Raw genomic sequence first — 15,357 nt, forward strand, 5'->3', positions numbered from 1 at the left:
AGGTAGATTTATTGCTCATGCTTCTGTTGAAAAATTAAAAAGGCCTCTTCTTCCTGTAGGTTGTGAATTACAGCATCTGCACAGTTGTATTTTGTAAATGACTGACTAGACTTCTGTTAATCTGCTTCAAAGTAATGGGGGATAGGGATGTTCCTTGAGTTCTGGGTTATTTTACTGTGAAAAAGTCCTGTCACAGAGTTTGCTCTTCCCTTAGATTTAATAGGTTCTGGTCTTGATTCTTCTTGGTCCTTTAAAGGAATATTACTGTACAACTTTTCCAATAGTCTTTAATGTAGAGCAAAACAAAATCTAAGCTACGATGAGACACCAGTTGTAGGAATGAGGCCTACAGCCATGAGATACGTGGTAAAGGGATTTCCATGAGATATGTCAGTAGATATGTGGTGGAGGGATTACAGTGGGCATGATGGCCTCGTGATGGGTACAATGGGGTGATGGGTAACCAGGTAGAAGCCAGATTAACCTTTATCTCTGCAATTGGTTAAGTGGAAGTACCTCCCTTGAGCAAGACCCACAGCCTTTGTAGTCTCACTTTTTAACTCTCAATGTTCCTCTTTTACATACAAAGTGGCTGTTCCACCCCACCATTTATGTTGGCAATAACACTTCTCCCAAAAGTATAAATTGGCATTTGAAATCCTCTATGGCAGAGGATGAGAGTACAGCCACCATGCAAGACCAGTCAGTGGGCTTGCTCCTCTCTCCTCCCTAAAGCAGGGATGTCTCTTCAGTAAGATTTGCACCTCCACCTGTGCTGTAGCATACCCGGGAACACTTGTACCTAGCAATATACACTTAGATTTTGTAGGCCTAGTGAAATGATCACTTGCTCCAATAAACTGCACAATTTGTGACTCTGTGGTTGCACATGAGACCAGACTTACAGTATAACATGCATTTGGGATCTTACTGAACACAACCAGACTGACAGTGCCAAATTGGTTATAGTCAGAAATTAAACCTAGCCACACCCAGCCCCTCTAAATCTCTGAGGAGGAGTTGGAAAGCATGGGAGTTTTATTTTCTGTCAAATTCTACACTCTTAACACCTGTCGTTTAGGAAGACATAGAGTTAGGGCTTAGGGAAAGGGGTAATGTTCACATAAATTCCTTTCAGGACAAGAGCTGCATTTTACTCCAAGTCAGTAAATTCCTTCATGGTGCCAAGAAGGCATCTATATATTTCTAGCTCAGGGCTAGTGTTCCAGTCGGTGGGACTTGCAGGTAGAGATGGAGCCTGTTAGAGAAGGCAGAGGGTGAGGTAATGTCCTTTTTCCTCATGTCTTGTCTCATTGTCCTGTTCTCCTCATGTCTTTCTTAAACATTTACTCTATTACAATATTCCATCCCACTGCCTCTTACCCAAATTCAACCTTTCAACTACATCATGTTTTCCCAATTACCATGAGCTTAGCTCACCACCTCTAGTCAGACCTCCTTGCCAAACAACATCACCAGTAGTGGAAGGCTGGTTGAAAACACTTTATGGAAGTGTTACACACTTCTGAATATACTACACTGAGGGGAACACACCATCACTTCCCTGGGGGAGGCCTTCAGGCCAAGTGTGGTTGCAGTTTCCAAACTGAGCTGGAAAGCACAGAGCTCTGTTTTCACCTGCAGATACATATATTTGCATGGCTAACTGGATCATCAGTTAAGTCATGTCCAGCAGACTTTTAAAAAGCTTGACCTTAGTATTTTTCTGATTTGAAAAGCCAACAGAACAATGAACTTTTCAAAAATCAATTATGAAATTAACAAAGATGACATATGAGATACCTAACAATTTTTACTATTTCTAATAAAACTGAAAAAAACCCCAAAACTAATTTTATTTTTTTGTTACTAAATGCATTTCATGCTAAACAATGGAAGGATGAAGAAAATAGACCTGGGCTGAAATTGGGGAGGCAGTTCATGTTGCCTACTTTACACCAGGTCAAGTACTCCCTTCTAGCTAAGCAAATCCTTATGTTGAATGCAGTCTGTTTGTCTTATTCCCACAACAACCTCTGAGAGTACATATTTCAAATAGGGTTTTGTTAAAACAAAAAAGAAAGAAAAAGGCATGTCAGACACTAATGCTGGTAAGTCCTGTGGAAACAATCTATCCTTGAAAAAAGAATCCACACTTTGGGTACTCTGCTCCATAACAGAAGAAAACCCATGTGATTTACTCAAAATACAAATTTGGGATTGCTCAGGTTGGAGAAGAGAAGGCTTCAGGGAGACCTTATACCAGCCTTTCAGTACCTAAAGGGGGCCTATAAGAAAGATGGGGACAGACTTTTTAGCAGGACCTGTTGCAACAGGACAATGAGTAATGGCTTTAAATAAAAGAGGGTCAATTCAAACTAGATTTGAGGAAGAAGTTTTTTTATGATAAGGGTGGTGAAACATGAACAGAGAGGTGATGGATGCCCCATCCCTGGAAACACTCCAAGTCAGATCGGATGGGGCTCTAAGCAACCTGATCTAGTGGAAGTTGTAACTGCTTGTTGCAGGGAGGTTGGAGTAGATGACCTGTGAAGGTCCCTTCCTACCCAAACCATTCTTTGCTTCTATGATGATACAGTTGTTAACAAGTACTAGATCTCTTTATAGGTGATGCATTCCTCTTGGAAGTCTCTATGGTTTCTCCTTAAATTTTAAACTGGTTTACTATACATTCATATGCAATATGTATTTTTAACTGTAATTTCAGTTATTTATTTTGTGCTGAAGCCAGGCAGTATGCATATGAAATCACTAGTAGTGATTAGAAATATTAACAATATGAATAATAATGGCTAAATTATAACAGTAATACCAAAAGACTTGTCACCTCTTATCCTATAAGGAATCTTATTACTAGGAAAAACTACCTTTCAGCTATATATTTCCTCCTGCTCTTGACTGCAGGCAGCAGGACAGTCACAGCAGAACTCTGGCTTTCTCAGATAACAGGGGTCAGAGATAAACCACTGCTTCATCACCACAGGGTGTCACTGCAGACAGCACAATAATCTCCAAAACTCACATTAATGAGTCATTCAAGATCAAAACCTCATGAATGAAGCAACCTTTTCTCAGATCTCAGTGGTTTCTTGCTGTCTGTCAGCTTGCGTGTTTATTACATCCTGGGACTTGCATCCCAAGGTATGCAAGAACATCACATTGCTGTTTCCCAAAAATACTGTCCTGTCTTATTCCATATCAGAATACACCAGAATCAGCTGATTTTGAGGCAAAAAGGCTTGTCTCTGCTGTCCTAAACCTACCCAGAGAACACTTCCAACTATGCAGCATCTCCCCATGCAGATCCCTGTCATATCATTGATATTTCTGTAATGTTTAATAGAAAAAAATCCACAGCATCTCCTTAAACAGGCTTCTGTCATACCTGTGGTGATGGTCTTTAAACAGAAGAGTGGTGCAATAGCTTGCTTTGCCTGCATCATGACAGTCAATTAGTGGAAACAAAGAAAAGAACTTGCCTGGTAAGCTCCTAAATTTTATTTCTATGCCTTAAAATCAAATTTTGAAGTTTGGACTTTCCTAGATAATCACAAAACAAAAAATTAAGACCTGACTTTTCCAAACAAATGAAACAATGTTCTTTTCTTCCTAGAGACCAAGATGTTGTATCATGAAGACAATCACATAATTGAAGTGCCTCAAAAGAAAACAAGATGCACAGCAGTCATTTTCCAAAAGTGTTTTTTGTTTGGTGTTGGCAGGCAAGATTTGGCATTAGATTCAATAGCTCACCACTGCTGCCCCCAGTGTCAGAGGACCAGTGATGCTGCTCTGCCTCTGCCTGCTGTGCACAAGACCGGAGTATTTCTGTCAGGTTGAACATGGTGAGCTTCACAGGGACTTACCCACTGAAATTCCATAGAATGGGGTATATAGAAGACCATGATTTATAGGTCCTCCTGGCTTCAAATTGTATAAAGAAAGGGGCCATACAAAACCATCTCACTACCTTTGAAAAATGACCAGGTAATCGTTTTTCCTGCATATGCCTAAAGCTCTAGTATCTGAGTGGTTTGAGAGCATCTGATGTACAAAATTTACCTGTGGATGAAGAGTACTACTGCAGTACTCCATGACCATTAAGAAAATAATGGTTCTATTTTTTTAACCACAAGACCTTTAAAAAAAGCAGTGGGGACAAACCATCACTGTGCAATTTACACTCATCTGCACAAAACCATGATTAATAGTAAACACTAACAGTGTGATTTATATTTGTAAGATCCTTCCTAACAGACACAAGCATTTCCTCTTTCTCCTTCTGTCTACTTCTGGTACTGAACCCAGAACATTTTGTGTTTCCCTTTTATCCCATTCAGCTAAAACCCACTTCCTCAAATGCACAGCCCATACCTCTCCTGCATGATGCAATGCAGAAAGACTGGCTAAAGGCAGAAGTAACCTTCTTGGCATAGAGTGATTCTCCTGCAGAGCCCCTTCACTCTTCTTTGCCTCCTCGTCCTCAGCTGGTTCCCCATGCTCAGCTCTCCCTCCTCACCTCAGCTGAGGCTATGAGCTTTCTGGGTGAGGGTTGACCTTCAGGTGTTGGGGATGACACTGCTGCTGCAGGAAGGCCTGAGCCTGACATGCAGTCTGAGGACTGTGGCTTCACCACCTGAAATCTAGTCCTGTTGCCCAGATTGCTGGTAAGACTGGTGACCCCATGGGTGTAGCTTTCTCCATTCAGCCTGCCTGTTATTAAGACCTCAGGAAGCCAATAAATAACCCCAGATGGGCTATTGTCTCTCTGCCCTTCAGGCTTGGCATTTAAGGGAGATGCAGGTTCACGTAATAGTCCATAATTCTTGGTTAACCTTTTCTTATCCAGGATGGGGCATTATATATATATATATATATATATATATATATATGAATGCATGCACTATTATGATTAAATTGTCTCCTGAGATCTATGGAAGATGGGAGAAGCATCAGAAGGATCCAGCTTTACCTAGTCTCTAGCAGCATGCCAAGAGCTGGTACCACCTCTGCCTTATGCTTAGTAGTTTCTGTTTGCAGAAATGCTACTGAGTGAAAATACAGAATCATAGAATGTTTTGTGTTGGAAGGGACCTTAAAGACCATCTAGTTCCAACCTCCCTGCCGTGAACAGGGACACCTTCCGCTGGACCAGGTTGCTCAAATCCCCAAACTGGCCTTGAACACATCCAGGGATGGTACATCCACAATGTTTCTGGGCAGTAGAGAATTTCTTCCCAATATTTAATCTAAACATACCTTCTTTCAGTCTGAAAGACTTTGTCCTATCACTACATGCCCTTGTAAAAAGTTCCTCTCCACAATTTTTGTAGGTCCCTTTCATGTACTAAAAGGCCACAGTAAGGTCATCCCAGACCCTTCCTTTCTCCAGGGCAACCAACCCACATCCAGAGGCAAAAGGAAAACCAGATTCTTCCACCTCTTTAACTAGTCCCCATATTTTATGCCTGCTGTCTTCCAGGGGCTGCATGTGATGTATAAACCTCCCTGGCTGGCACCCTGCTCTGGTGGGGCTTCCCTGTAGACCAGCTCTAAGGGCCAGCACTGTACAGGGCTCGGTGGCCTGCATGGCTCAGTGGCCCACAGGACTCCAGGTTTCTGTAGGCAAGTCCAAAGGATGCTGCTGGCTTACTTTTCTAAGTAAGTCACAGAAAAAGAGTGGGAATATGGGTCATGCTGAAATCAGTTCAAAACTGACAGGTGGCTTAGCTGCCCAAAGTGATATGGTCCTGTGATGGTGGCAGAACAACAGCCACCTCCTGCTGAAACATTGAGCAGCAGGGAGGGACAGCAGCATGGTGAGCATTGTCATCTGTGTCTCTGGTCACCAGCTGGGCGCTGCAAGATCCATATCCCCTTGGGGCCGGACACAGGTTGGGTGAACTTGGGAGACCCTGCTGGGGAATAAGGCATGCAGGCTTGACCAGCTGAGGCATGTTGACATAGGCACTTTTTGATCAGCTTTCCCCAAAGGCACCACTGTGGGAGGCAGTGGGGAGCACAGGGTAAGCATGAGGGGTAGCAGTGAGGTGGGAGACCTGAGCAGGAGGTCAGAAGGTGGCACCTCTGTCTGCAGCCTTTAAATACCAGCCACCAGCTCTGGAAACCTCTGGCAGAGAGGAGGTTTTGAAGCAGTGTATCAGCTATACTGAGTCTTTTAACTTGGTTGTTGACCTTAGGAATGTAATCAGAGAGCTGATTATAAATAGTTTGTGCAGTTGTTGATGAAATTAAAATGTGCTGCAGCAGGCAGTTGGAAGCAGAGGGTTACTCCAGTGTGTGCTTAGGATGCTGTACCCCCGTCACCTACTGCTGCACAGCAAGTCTGAAAAGGGGAAGTGCTAAAAAAATACTCAAAAAATGGTCCCAGGGAAGGGGAGAAAGAGGAAGTAGCCTGGCTTACAAAACTGGGGGTGAGAAACAAGAGGGAACAGACCAGGGAGCAGAAAAAATTAAGGAGGAGGGAGGACAGTCACTGCAAAGGATCACAGTCCGGGCATGGGGCAGACTTACCTTAGAGCTAAAATACAACAATGACCTGCAATAAAAAAGACTAAATCAGCAAAACCCTAAAGCAAGGGAATGCCCTAAAGAGCAGAAGTAAAAACCTCCAGGTAAACCATTGGTGCTAATTTGTGTTCAGATGGCAGCATCTGATGGAACTTGGCAGAAAGAGAATGAAAAGGAAGTGGGGAAGGAGAAGTGCAAGATGTGGGTGACCCAGAAGGTCAGGGCACCTGCTCTAGGTGAGAGCTGCAACAGCACTACGAGATGGGCACAAAATGTTCCTAGGAACAGCTGATTGTATCAGCCATGAGTTTGAGCAGGAGTTGCTGCCAGACCTGTGCTGCCTCGGAGAGTAGAGGAAAGCTACTGCCACCTGGAAAGCCCCAAACTTTACAACCTCAAAGATTTTGGAGTTCAAGAAATGACTGAACGTGGCACTTAGTGCTATGGTCTAGTTGACAAGATGGTGACCTTTCAAGCATTAGACTCGATGATCTTAGAGGTCTTTTCCAACTTAAATGATTCTGTTATTCTGTGACTTCATGAGCAAAGGACAGGGAAAGAAACAGCAGGCAGGACCAGTTGGGCAGAAAAGGAGCCAAGGAGTTGGTGCTTGGCAGTGTAGAAAGAGGTGGTATCAACCTGCTTTGGATTTTTCTGAAGTTACTATAGAAAAATTGTAAAGAGTAATTGGAGAGATGCCAGGAGCTGTGTATGATTCCACTCTAGAGCATTGTCCAAATGGGGGTGGCAGCTGGGAAGAAAGCAGAGGAGCACTTGCTCAGCAGCAGAACAAGGATGGCTTTGGTGGGCAAAGGGGGACCAGGAAAAGCCTTGAAAGCAGACTAACAGGCTATGTTAGAAAACTGTTTGGAAGAGGACAGTGAAGTGATGCAAGAGCAACAGAGTGATGACCAATGGTGGACTGGGAAAACCACCTCCAGGAAATTGTCCATGGGAAAACCACCTGCAGGAGGCCCCAGCAAAGGATTGGCGGTGGCCAAGATGTGGAGCTCTTGAGCAAGAGTTGTAGCTGTGTGGATACACTGGAAAAGCCAGGTCACGGGATCCTCTGCAGGCTAGTGTATAGGTAAGGTGAGCTCTGCCAGTGTCAGTCGCAGGCTGCTTCCACTTTTGGAAAGGCGCTGAGGTCTCCCCATGCTGCTTCCCTACCAGGTCACAGTGCAGGCAGACAGAGAGATTATTCAGGACAGATTGACCTGGAAGTTTCAGGTTTCTCTCTGTCCTGCCTTTGAGTACAACCTGGTTTTCAGTTTGACAGGAGACTTGTGCTGGAGCAGAGAGTGGATCAGCAGCACGAGGGATGGAATGGGGGGTGTGTCTGTGGATGAAGAAATTCCTGAGGAGAAGTGAGTCAGGACAAGAGGAGGAGTTAAGTATGGAGTGCCCCTCATTCACTGCTGAAAGTTGGAGTATTTGGGAGAAAAACTGGTCATCTGTGTAAATGATAGATGGGAGAATTTTACTGAGAGAAGCAGCAAAAGAAGTGTTGTGAAGGGTTAAAAGGACTGCTCCGAGGGATGCTACAAAGCACGTTACTTTCTCCCCCTTACTTCAAAACAAAATAGTAGTTACCAGCCTTGTCCTAGTGACTGAAACATATAGAGCAACTGAAGGATATCTTGTTATTGGTATGAGTGCATGCACAGTGTGACAGTAGCAACATCCACATATGGCAAATGCTACAAATCCATTTAAATAAATACAATATTCCCATGGATACTGTCTTCCCAAATTCTGGCTGGAGCTGTGTGCCTACAGCTGGATTTCAGCATCCCCTGGTGTGAATTTTTAGAGCTTGGTGTTACCAGGTTGTAACACTGTGGGAAGCAGAATAGAACGTAAAGCAATCCATAACCTAAAGGGATAATACCTTCAGTACTTTTCCTACCCAAGGTCTGAGCAGAGTGAGAAAGTGAATGCTTTTTACTGACATAAGACATAGCAATAGAGCTAGTGAAAAAAAAATACAATGCTTCTATGAACAGAGGAACTTCAGTTATTGAATTTCCTGTGGCTTTATGCTTCCTGTTTATGTTCCTTTCATGCCACATGTACGAAGGGGTGGGCTCTCCTCGGGGTTTTTTGGGTACCTGTGGTTGTGGCAAATGACTCCTGTGCACATTTCTTCACCGGGGAGAAGGTGACAGTGGCAGCTGCAGTGGGTGATTTGTTCTTGCACTGATCATCACAGGGGTCTCTAGCACCCCAGAGATTAACACAGTGTTGAAACCTATGTGCAGCTGAGCAGAGTGAAAGCAGTGAAAAGAAATCACAACCTTCTAGGATTCCTTAATTTTAGTGCTGGAGATAATTTAAAAAGAAAACCAAATCTGCATTTCACAGGACTGATAGTAATCCCACTAAATCTGCTGATATGTAGCATTTAGGTTACAAGTACGAAGCACTGGGGAGATTCGTTGGGAGCCAGTTCACTCATTTGCCTTACTCTGGGTTTAAGCTATAAGCTGTGTCCCTTGTAGTCACACCTGCAGCTGAATACCAGGGGAATAAAACCATGGTGGTATCACGCATTAGGTGGGAAATGAGATTCCAACATGGACATACATGCAGGTGTGGCACTGAGTAACAAGATATTTCTGCGCAAGGGCCCTGCAAAAGACTGGAGTAAAATGCCACAAACCTCTGGAACCCAAAGATAAGAGCTGAAAAACTAAAAATACAGAGCAAGCTTCCTCTGCCTCGGGGTTCTTGTTTCACCTGTGTCCTGATCTCTCCATAACTGCAAGAGATAAGATATTTGCATTGGAGTTCACTATTTGCTTCCTTTCTAAAACAGAGGATAGTTTGTTTTTGCCATCTTGTAAAATGTTGCAAAACACTCCAAACACTGATTGCAGGCCTAAGTCAACAGCATTGCAGGTGCCACCCATTTCCAGGCTGCTTTAGCTACACGTCTCAGAGGCGTATATGGGAGACAGCACAGCCACGGCCAAACTCTGCAACTCAACTTGCAGAGGTCCCATGGGGATTTGGATGGGAAATGACAAAACTGAAACTCAGATCTAATGAGATAAAGTGAGATCCTGCGGCAGGGGCAGGGCAGGGGGGGAAACATCAAAGAGAATTAAGAGTCCAGGATTTTCAACGTTGTTTTAAGGCACAGACCCTGCCAGCCTCAACAGCATGGTGTTGAGCAGTGAGGAGAGGTCTTGCTGCCACCTCTTAGTGCCATGCAGTGTATCAGGGCTTGCTGTATTCCAGAAGTTTAACTTCCAGCAGGCATTAGCTGGCTGTGATCTGTCAAAATCAAGACAGCCATGTTGGGTCATGTGGGCTACTGGTTGTGCATCCACTGATTCCAGCTATTCATAAACACGGAGTAACAGAAATGGCAGGTGGACAGAAGGAGTCCTGTGATGATGGACACTCAACAAGCCCTCCAAGCCCCATGAGTTTTGTCTTTTAGGCACTTCCTTCAAGTCAGCAAATTAAACAGCAGCTTAGTGTGCAAGCAACAGCATATGAGTTCTGGTATAGAGTGGGAGATGAGAATATTAAGAGCAACCTCTCATCACCGAGCTTATAGTGAGAGGTCATGTCTTTCACCGGAACCACTAATAAAGTGGGAGAAAGGGGCATTTTGAGCAACTTGTCTTTTTTTGCCTTTGTCATATCCTCAGCTCATCAGGACTACTGCAACTATTGCATCAAAAGAAGCGTGTCCAGCAGGTCAGGGGAGGTGATTCTGCCCCTCTACTCTGCTCTAGTGAGACCCCACTTGGAGTACTGCATCCATTTCTGGGGTCCCCAGCACAGGAAGGACATCAACCAGATGGAGCAAGTCTAGAGGAGGACCACCAGGATTATTAGAGGAATGGAAAGGCTGAGAGAGTTGGGATTGAGGTAATCCGATTGAGGCCTTTCAGTACCTTGAAGGGAGTCTACGAGAAAGATGGAGAGAAACTTTTTACAAGGACATGTAGTGACAGGACAACAAGGAATGCCTTCAAACTGAAAGAGAGTAGGTTTAGATTAGATGTAAGGAAGAAATTCTTTGCTGTGAGGGTAGTGAAGCACCAGGTTGCCCAGAGAAGCTGCGGATACCCCATCTCTGAAAGGCCAGCTTGTATGGGGCCCTGAGCAACCTGTCTAGTGAAAGGTGTTCCTGTCCACAGCAGCAGGGGGAGTTGGAACTAGATAATTTTTAAAGTCCCTTCCAACCCAAGCCATTCAATTGATTCTATTAACCCAGAGCCTGCGACTTAAGGAGAAAATATGTTTTTGGTTGATATTATAATTTAGCTGTGCTGTCAGGTCAAGGGACAGAAGAACAATGGTGAAGTTAAAGTACTTGAAATGAGTAATCAGATGGGATGACAAGCCATGTAATGAAGTTCTTCTCAGAGCTATCTGCCATGTCTGTTCCCTTTTGCACATAAAACCATTTAATGCAGTGGCATTTGGCTCTGGCCAAGGAGAAGAAGCCATTTGACTGGATAGGCTGTGACTTCTTGACTGGCAAAGTGAAATGTTGGTGCTGAGAGGGGCAGGTGCTACAAATCACACTGCTTTGCGCAACTGGTCATGGACCAGCACTAGCAGAGAAGCAAGTACTTGCAAATGAGTTGAAATGCTCCTCTTAAGGAACAAGATTCATCTCTCCCCCCCAAGTTGGGAAGAGAGGGGAGATACTGTGATGAAAACCTTAAATACACAGTACAGTCAGAAAAAAAGCGGGGAAGCCTGTGCAACCACCACCAGCAGATCTGGTAACAGCTTTTGTGTAAATGTTCTCTGCAACTATTCCACAAACTATTTACAACGGGTTTATGTGCATTAAGTGTTGGCTTGCCAAGCAGTGAAACATTATCCTTTCTTTGAAGCTGACTGGAAACTATTAACACCTGCTTATCAGACTCTTACATATAGCCCAAGGTATAATTTTACAAAGCTTTCCCACACAGAGAACTCTTGACTCTTCAGCCAGATCCACTTCACAAGTGAAATGGCAGTGCGGGAGGAAAAGAAATGCAGCAAAATTATACATAATTGCTTTTTCTTCACCTCTATTTGTACAGGGAGCAGGTGAGTCAGCATTCCCATAGAGCTACTTTGCTGTGAAAGGAGAAGCTCTGCCTCAGCCTTGTAGCTGTTTGTCCTTGCCTCTGCTTTTGGTATCTGCTTGCTAAAACTTTCCTGCAAGGTTGGTTACTGCTTATAAGCACCATAACATGCATATCTGTGGAGTACTCCTTTCATTAGAAGGAGGATTTGCCACCCCACATGAAATTATTGAAAGCAAGGTGCAAATAGTAACGACAAGTATCTCAGTTTTTTCAAAACAGTCCCACTATTGTAATGTAGTACTGAAGTCCAGTTGAGTTCATGGGTCCAAGTGTCATGCCATGACTTACAGAACTAAGGAAGCAAGCCTTCTAGCTTTAAATTGCCTAAATAGTTGCTTCTGGTTGTTGTTGATTTATTTAAGATATTGAAAACACGAGTAGAAATAAATTGTACTACTGGAGAACCACTGAACAGAGAAATATTATTTCTTGTAGTGCTGTACAAGAGCAGGGTTCCTGAGAAAGCAAGACACATTTGTACCAGGCACTGTAACACTGAGTAAGAAGAGACAGCTGTTATCTCTGGGAACTTAGCATCGACGTGGACATAAAAGACAAAGTCTGAAAGAAATAAGAGTAATGAGGAAACCTCACAGCAGGCAGGTAAGACTAGGAAGGTAACTTAAATTTCCTGAGTCTGAGTTGGCACTGACTCCACCAGTATACCTTCAGAGACAGTCCCTCTGAAGACCAATATTGATTGATCTCCTGGTTATTTTTCAGCTTGGGCATTTTAGCTCCACCCATTTAAAACTCCCCTGAACAGCAATGGTCTTTTATCTGTCTGCCTCTGTCTGATCTGTGCTTGGGAAGTCAGCAGCTAGAGTGCATCACAGGCCTTGCTTCTGCATTACATGTCACTAGTTAAAGAAGCTATTCAAAATAAAGCTCCTACTCATGTTTGCTATTAATAGCCAACAGCTTTCCTCCTCCCTCCCCTCCCAAGACCTCTTTCTTTCACAGTGATAAAGCAACCCTGTCCAGGGTTTTGAGAGTTTTGAGATGTCTTGCACTCACATACCAACTCAGCATCTTTCCAGCTGCATTACAGCAGTTCCTTGGGGAACTCAAGGCAGTTTCCTCAAAAAATTGCCACATAACACCCCAGTAATCCTAACAAGATCACACTACAACAGCAGATTCTGGGAATAGATGACTTAAAATTGATGTCAGCTTTTACTATGCCATGAAAGGTTTTCCTGTTCAGCCCCTGACAGTGATTATCCACTTGGCTCTGAAAGAGCCTCTCCCCAGTTACATGGGCTTAGCAAACCTGAGACCAGGGCAACGACCAGAGTGGCAGAAATGACTTGTCAAAAGAGAAATGCAGCAAGATGGGCTGCAGGAGAGATGAGTCATGGGAGAGCTGCACTCCAGAAACAGCTCAGCAGGGCCAGCTGCTGCCTTTCAGAAAATGAACTTGCTGGACTCAATAGGCTAGTACTGGAGCCTCCTCCTGTAGCAGAGGAGCTCAGCTTCAGCTAGTCCAGTGCATTCAGAAGCTGTATCTGCTCTTGCTTTGAGTGGATGGTCAGTTGGATGTGCAGAGGCTATGATGAAGCTCTCTGGAGATCAGTATTGCCACATACAATGAAGGCAGTCAGCAGACAGGACTCATTCAAAAATTACTTTTCTATTAATAATTAAACTGATTAGGAAAGATGAAAGAGCCAAAGCTTTAAAGAGGGTGCTGACTTGGAAACGGATTTGTAACTTGTAGTCACCATCTTAACATTGGGGAGAAGAGCCTTAAATTGAATGTTTATAATCACCTCCCCCTTTTTTTTTTTTCTTTTTGGGGTCACATTGGGCTGTGTTACTGTATGAGCTGGGAAATGCACCAAAGAAGAAAGGCTCAAGCTATATTTAAACAGCCCCCCAAACATGTAGCATTAGAGGCTGCTGCAGGGTCAGACAAGCTGGTGGGCACACAGAGCACTGCCTGTTTTGTCAGCAGGAGACCTCCTGAGGAGGACCTCCCCTTATTGGCATCCCTCTGCCTCCACCACCCTTGAGGGATTGGTAAAGTGTCCATGTCCCATCACCTCCCTGCCAATTCCTATTGCCCAGCACAGGAGTGCACTGGCTTGGACTATGAGATGTGGGGATGGGAGGTGGGGTGCTGGTTCATGCATGTGGGCACATCTGTCAGGGGATGCCCAGGGCAATCTGGAGAAAGTCACATGGGTGGGTTGGCTCCTCTGTCCTCCTTAGTTTTGGAGGAGAGGAAAACACCCCTAGCATGGAGTGGGGCCTTCCTCCCCACAAAGCCATGAGCCTTGGCAGGATTTAAGGAAGGCTGTCATCTGCTTTAGACAGTGATTGATGGGGGAATGTGCCTGGTGAGCATTTCTGCAATGAGTATCCCTGGAAAATTTTCTTTACATGTGAAAATGCACTACAAACAGGAAGGTGAAAAGAGAAAAGTCTCTTTCCCCTCAATAAAGAGAATTGACTTGACTTTAACAATAAACAAGTTTTGAATTAATAAATCATGTGTTTACACATGATAAGAAGCAAAGCTCTTAATATCTCATTATTATCCTGAAGAAGAAGTATTTGTTCTGCTTTGTCAAGCCAATAGGTGACATATCACTTATCTTTATATTCTACCTCAGTTTCATTGGGAAAATTGCCATAAAAGCTTCCATTTCAGCAGAACACTCTATTAAAGCAGGGCTAAGCGGGATCACTTTCAGGTATGATCTGCTGAAGCAGCCTGGCTCCCATCCAAGTTTTCTCTGCCAAACTCCAGTCCAGTCCTGAAATGTCAAGATGCTGTACACAATTTTAAAGGACTTCTTTCCTCCCTAAATTCTGCTGTGAGGGCCAAGAGACATGAGTAGCCAAAACTGTCTCACAGGGCTGATGTTAAGCAAATTCCTTGTACCCTTTCTTCTCTCCTACTAAAGAAAACAAATGGTGTACAGCAGCTGAGCTGGTAGAGGTATGGGCTGAAGTACTGCAGCCAAATAAAAGCAATGACAGATAACGTGAATAGGTGTTATAGCTCTCAGTAGTGTTCTTCTCTGTTGTATATATGTTTTTGGCTCAGGAGACAAGCTCTTCCCACCTATCCATCCTCTTAGAGGATCTGGCTGTCGCCAGACCAATACGACTGGGAAGGTACAAAAATTCCTTAGTAGAAGAGATTTTTGTCACGGGTTATTATTTTATCTCTTGTCTCTTTCTGACCAAGTTCACTAAGGGCTGGGTAAAGCAGTACCTTAATGAGGACATGGCTTTCCTGAAAGTGTATGAGGCTTTGAGTTGCGATGGAAAAGTTTTATTTTGCGGTCTAGAGAAGCTACTGCTCAGAGATCTGGTCTGAGCAAATAGATTTTTCCACCCTGAAACAGTTTTATGTAATTACTACTTTAATTACTACCAGTGAAAACAAAGCAGCCCTCCTACCACCTCATTTCTTAGCAATCAGAAGAACAGCACAGCTGGAATATGAGAGCTGAGTAGTATTCACTAATTTAGACACCCAGTTAAGCCTCTCAAGGGTAGATGTCCCTGCTGGCATAGCCCAACCAAAGACAAAGGAATTATCCCACAGGTGGATTTGCTCTGAAAGGCGTTGAGGAAATTCCCTCTTTGTACTGCCTGAATAGCATTGGGGTGGTGCTGCGGGCACAGAGCACTGCCACTGTTGATGAGGCCCTGCTGCAGCTGGCCAGGACGCCCACAGCCC

Source organism: Manacus candei, unplaced genomic scaffold (assembly GCF_025592945.1).
Source record: "Manacus candei isolate 608988 ecotype Guabito, Panama unplaced genomic scaffold, ASM2559294v1 h1tg000028l, whole genome shotgun sequence".
NCBI lineage: Eukaryota > Metazoa > Chordata > Aves > Passeriformes > Pipridae > Manacus > Manacus candei.